This window comes from Mus pahari, chromosome X, assembly GCF_900095145.1.
Source record: "Mus pahari chromosome X, PAHARI_EIJ_v1.1, whole genome shotgun sequence".
Lineage (NCBI taxonomy): Eukaryota > Metazoa > Chordata > Mammalia > Rodentia > Muridae > Mus > Mus pahari.
Window position 1 is genome coordinate 89,794,722 of NC_034613.1, and position 6,609 is coordinate 89,801,330.

At 42.4% G+C, this 6,609-nt stretch overlaps 1 pseudogene; it reads right to left on the reverse strand.

Annotated features, from left to right (window-relative positions):
- Positions 1-2,077: 2,077 nt before the first annotated feature.
- Positions 2,078-3,100, reverse strand: LOC110313391 (annotated as a pseudogene).
- Between the last annotated feature and the right edge of the window lie 3,509 nt (positions 3,101-6,609).

Consider the following 6,609-nt stretch of genomic DNA (forward strand, 5'->3'; position numbering starts at 1 on the left):
TCCCTGTGGTGGTTTGAATGAGAATGGCCTCTATAGGCTCCTAGATCTGATTGTTTAGTCACCAGAGAGTGGAACTCTTCAGTAGGATTAGGAGGTGTCACCTTGTTGGATTAGATGTGCCCTTGTTGGAAGAAGTATGTCACTGGAGGTGGGCTTTGGGTTTCAAAAGCCCAAACCAGGACCAATGGCTTTCTTCCATCTGTGGATCCAGAAGCAGCTGCTTCTCTATCGCCATGTCTACCTATGTGCTGCCATGTTCTCCCCCCCCAACCCCAAATTATTTTGGATAACCTTCCACATCACAGACCATCACTTAAGGAATCTGGGGGCAGGAACTGATACAGAGGCCATAGAGTAATGTTTACTAGCTTCGTCCTGTGGCTTGCTCTGACTGCTTCCTTATAGCACCCATGACCACCCAGGAGTGGCACTGCCCACAGTGAGTTGGGCTCTCCTACATCAGTCTTCAATCAAGAAAATGCACCATAGAGTTGCCCACAGGCCAATATGGTGGGGCATTTTCCCAACTCAGTTTCCCTCTTCCATAATGACTCTAGCTTATATAAATAAAGTTGACATGAAAATAGCCAGTACACTTTTGAAAGCTGAAAGAGAAAAAGCTAAGTCATTTATAAAGGCAGGCCCAATTAAAATAATACCTGATTATTCAAGCAGAGGTGAGCTCTGCCCTGTGCCCTCTGCCCTACATTTCCCAGCCCAGTGGCCTGCCTGCATTCCTGAAGGTCTGCTGCCATAAGGGTCTACCAGATCAGACCCATCTTGGACAATTCCCTGCCTACTGGTCCCCCTAAAGCATTCCCAATAGCTGTGAACTGCACCTGCTCCTTTGTACTCCAGTTCCTGACCCACAATTCTACATGTATATTACCAGAGGCCTGCCAACACCAGAGACAACCAGATGGTTAAAAAGTCAGCTTAAAAACACCATCAACAACAGCCAGGGCAATATGGCACCACTAGAACACAGCTATCTTAGTACAATAAGCCCTGGATGCCCTAACACAGCTGAAGCACAAGAAGATGACCTAAATCCAATATTATAAAGATGATCGAGGCCTTTAAAGGGGAAATGAATAAATCCCTTAAAGAAATACAGGAAAATACATTCAAACAAGTGAAGGATATGAATAAAACTGTCCAAGACCTGAAAATACAAACACAAGCAATAAAGAAAACACAAACTGAGAGAATCCTGAAGATTGAATCCTGCCTATGGAAGAGAACAAGAACTACAGATGAAAGCATCATCAACAGAATACAGGAGATGGAAGAGGCTTAGAAGATACACTAGAAGAGATAAGAATGTACAAGGAGATAAGAATGGATCAATTCTCATTCTTCTATATGAGAGCTGCCAGTTGAGCCAACACTATTTGTTGAAAATGCTGTCTATTTCCCACTGGATGGTTTTAGCTCCTTTGTCAAAGATCAAGTGGCCATAGGTGTGTGGGTTCATTTCTGGATCTTCAATTCTATTCCATTGATCTATCTGTCTGTCACTGTACCAGTACCATGCAGTTTTTATCACAATGGCTCTGAATCATTTTTATGAAGCCAGTATTACCTTGTTATCATATCAGACAAAGATCCAATAAAGAAAGAAAATTATGGGTTAAAATTTCTCTGATGAATATAGATTCAAAATTTCTCAGCAAAATACTAGCAAATCAAACTCAAGAACATATCGAAGAGATTATCTACCATGACTGAATCTGCTTCATCTTAGAGATGCAGGAGTGTTTCAGCATATGTAAATCAACACATGTAATCCACCACATAAATAGACTCAAGGTCAGGAAGCATGTGATCATCTTAATAGACAGAGAAAAGATGTTTAACAAAAATCCAGTATTTCTCTTTTCTGTGGGTGCAGAGAACTTTATTGATGGTATTCAAGAGAGTATTCGAGGGATCCCTAGCCCCCTCCTGTCATTATGGGAGGCTGGTATGGAAATTGTGAGGGAGATGCTCAGTGTTGGGGGCCAAATTGGGACAGGGACTCCTCAGCAACTGAGGGCCTCTCTCTTGCTCTCAATGTCCTTGCTGGGGTGGGTGGTCCAGGGTTTCTTACTCCTTGGAGGCCATGTAGGCCATGAGGTCCACCACCTTGTTGCTGTAGCCGTATTCATTATCATACCAGGAAATGAGTTTCACAAAGTTGTCACTGAGAGCAATGACAGCCCCAGAATCAAAGGTGGAAGAGTGGGAATTGCTGTTGAAGTTGCAGGAGACAACCTGGTTCTCAGTGTAGCCCAGGATGCCCTTCAGTGGGCCCACAGATGCCTGCTGCACCACCTTCTTGATATCATCATACTTGGCAGGTTTTTCCAAGTGGCACACCAGATCCACAATGGACACATTGGGGGTAGAAACACGGAAGGCCATGCCAGTGAGCTTCCCATTCAGCTCTGGGATGACCTTGCCCACAGCCTTGGCAGCACCAGTGGATGCAGGGATGCTGTTCTGGGCAGCCCCATGGCCATCATGCCACAGCTTTCCAGAGGGGCCATCCACAGTCTTCTGAGAGGCAGTTATGGCATGGACTGTGGTCATGAGCCCTTCCATGATGCCAAAGTTGTCATAGATGACCTTGGCCGGGGACTAAGCAGCTGGTGGTGCAGGATGCATTGTTGACAATCTTGAGTGAGTTGTCATATTTCTCGTGGTTCACACCCATTACAAACATGGGGGCATCGGCAGAAGGAGCAGAGATGATGACCCTTTTGGTTCCACCCTTCAAGTGGGCTCTGGCCTTCTCTATGGTGGTGAAGACTCCAGTAGACTCCATCACATACTCAGCACCGGCATCACCCCACTTGATGTTAGCGGGGTCTCGCTCCTGGAAGATGGTGATGGGCTTCCAGTTGATGACAAGCTTCCCATTCTAAGCCTTGACTGTGCTGTTGAACTTGCCATGGGTAGAGTCATACTGGAACATGTAGACCATGTAATTGAGGTCAATGAAGGGATCATTGATGGCAACAGTCTCCACTTTGCCATGTGGAGAGCAGACAGCAACCCTGGTAACCAGGCGCCCAATACGGCCAAATCTGTTCGTACTGACCTTCACCATTTTGCCTACAGGATGAGGCTGGCACTGCACAAGAAGATGTGGCTGTCTCTGGAACAGGGAATAGCGGAGAGGCCTAATACTTCTTCATGATAAAAGTCCTGGAGTATCTAAGGATGTGGGAGACATACTTCAACACAATGCCTACAGTCAACACATAACTTTCAATGGTGACTTTAAAATATTAATGGCCTCAGTTTTCCAGTCAAACACACAAACTACCTGACTGGATCAATAAACAAAATCTATTTGCTGCCTATAGGAAACAGGTATTTAAAGGCAGCCAGAACTTTAGCAGTGGTTCTCAACCTGTGGGTTGCCACCTCTTTGGCAAACCTCTATTTCCAAATATATTTACTTTACAATCCATAACAGTAACAAATTGGAATTATGAAGTAGCAATGAAATAATTTTATGGTTGGGTGTCACTGTATTATGAGGAACTGGATTAAAGGCATTAGGAAGGCTGAGGACCACTGCTAAAGAATGAAAACAAAACAAAACAAATGACCTATTCAAGAAATGAGCTATGGGACTGACTTAGTTACTTTTCAATTGCTGTGACAAAATACCATGACCAGAGGAAACTTATGAAAGAAAGCATTTGATTGGGCCTCACAGTTCCTGAGGGTTAGTCCATGACTGTCATGGCAGGAATCAGGAAGCAATAACATTGGAGCAGTAATTAAGCTCTACAAGCATAATAGAGAGAGAGAGAGAGAGAGAGAGAGAGAGAGAGAGAGAGAGAGAGAGAGAGAGAGAGAGAGAGAGAGAGAGAGCGCTAACTGGGAATGGTATGGGTTTTTGGAACTTTAAAGACCACCTCCAGTGACACACCTCCTCCAACAAGGCCACACCTACTAATCCTTCCCAAACATTTACACTAACTAGAAACCAGGTATTCAAACATTTGAATCTATAGGGGTCGCTCTCATTCAAATCACCACAGGAAGTAACCAGAAGGTTCTTCTATGTTGCCTAGTTTTACTTCAGCTTGACACAAGCTTAAGTCAGTTTTGAAGAGGGAGCCTCAATTGAAAAATGCCCTCTACAGGTTTAGTTGTGAATAAGCCCATGATACATTTTTTTAAGTTAACGCAATCATTAACTTAATTAACTGATGTGCGGGGACGCAGATTGCTCTGTGCAGTGCTATCCCTGTGATGGAGTACTAGGTGCTATAAAAAGTCAGATGGAGCAAGCCAGTAAAGAGAATTTTTCTATGGCCTCTGCATCCATTGTCTCCAGGTTCCTGCTTTGAGGGACTGTGATAAAGAAGTATAAGCAAAAATAAACCATTTTCTCCCAAAGCTGCTTTCGGTTATGGTGTTTTATCACAGTACCAAAAACCCTAATTAAGACAGAACTTGGCACTGGATGATGGGATATTGTTATAACAGACCTGACCATGTTTTGAGGAAGATTATGGAAGGATCTGGAAGTTTTAGTGGGGAAATCTATTGAGTATTTAGAGAGTAGCTGGTTGTTGTAGGATCTTGGAGTCTAAGAATCTAAGAACAGTGTATAAAACTGTTCTCCATTTGAGTAATCTCTTGGCCTGTTATTTGTCCTTTATGGAGAGTTAAGGTTTGCCTATAGGCTTACCAGGTTACCATGTGATCTGAACTGCTTAGTATGAGCTGAGTACTATCTGACTTACAAAACCATAAAGCTGGATTGCAGAGCAGAAATTCATTATCAATTAGAATTGGTATATACATGATCAGACCTGAGCAGGTTCTCGAGGCACTAGTTACATGGAGAAGTTGCCCATATGCCTATGGTTCCTATTCCTGTTAAAATACTTTCTGTCCCCAAGCATCTACCTTTTGGATTATGGAGTGTATTGTATCATTGGTTTATTGAAAAAGAGAACACTAGGGTTTGGTTTGCTGATGGTTCTGCATACTATGCCCTTCAGATGTGGACAGCTACATCATTACAGTCCTTTTCTGGGGCAACTATGAAGGACACTGGTGAAAGAATATGTTCACAGTGGGCAGAACTTTAGACAATGCACATGGCAGTACATTTTCCTTGGAAAGAGAAATGGTAAGATGTATGCTAGTTTATTGATATGAGCTATACCAATGGATTGGCAGGATGGTAAGGAACTTGGAATGAGCATTGATTGGGAAATTAGTGAGAAAGACATTTGAGGAAGGAATGTGTGGATAGATATAGATCTTTCCCAATGGGCAAAAGATGTAAAGATAATTGTGCTCCATGTAAATTTCATCAAAAAGTAACTTCAAACAAGGAAGGATTTAATGATCAAATGGATAGAATGACCCATTATGTGGACAGCCAACCCTTTCCTCTATCCATTTCTGGGATTGCAAACTGATCCAGTCACTCTATAAATTAGTAGAGAATTCTAAAAGGACTAAAAATAAATCTTCTATATGACATAGCTATACTACTCCTTAGCATATGCCAAAGCAGCTCAGTATCCTACCATGATCTGAAGAACTTGAGTCCTGAAATTCTAGCTAGGGATGTCAAGGGAATGAAGAAAGGACAGAAACACAGACACATATACAATGTAGATGGGATAAGGTGGGATTCTCTAATAACTACCACTGCAACCTAGAATCTCAGCAGGTTTATTAGGTACAGAACAGGTGGGGGTTCTCCATAGGAGATCTCTATAGGCTATAGTCTTAGGATGTAAGTAACTTGGAGAACGAAGCTTCAGTTATTCGTCTCTGCACATGCTAATCAATTGTTCATAAACTCTGAAGGAAAGTTTAGTTCTACAGTCTTGTGTCACACATTGCAGCAAACTGCCCCGGACTAAGTGTAGACTTGCATCCTCAACATCAAAGAGACAAAAGGAGAGGTGTAGTGAGCAGAGTAAGCCCTGAGTAAGCAAAGTCCTGAGTGTGTATTTTGACATAAGACCCCAGCACAACAGGCTCATCATACTCTTATTAGGGAAAACTTAATTCTGCCACATGGGTTAGATGACCCCTGGTAACAACTATTCAAAAAAGGATAACACTGGTATACTTAAAATAATTCTGGCAGTATGTAATATCTTTACTGTGTAATATATTTACAGTCTATAAGCAGTCAGACTTGCAATCTCCTGTCTCTGTTTAAACTGTTTAAAGTGTAAAATGGGGACAGGTCCCAAAAGAAATCTAAGGATGACAGTGCATGCAAAATGCTAATGTAAGCTAATGAAATCTTCTGTTGTGTCCAGCTCTTCTTTGGGTATTAGCCAAGAGCTGGGCAAGTACTATAAAAGAGTACTTCTTTCACATCTACCTGTTTAGTACAATTTCTCACTAGGAAAGAGTATTGTTTATATAACACAAACACACAGAAAGTAGACCCCTTATGCCCTGATACCATGGAGATCATTAAGCACAGATAACAACATAGCTAGATGAGGCCATTAATCCAGGAAATCTTCTTAGGGCATCTGCCCCTGAGCAAACTCAAACAGTATAATTGGTGCAGGATAAACAGAGACAATTGACAAACTCTGACTACCCAGGAGGATTGGTTAC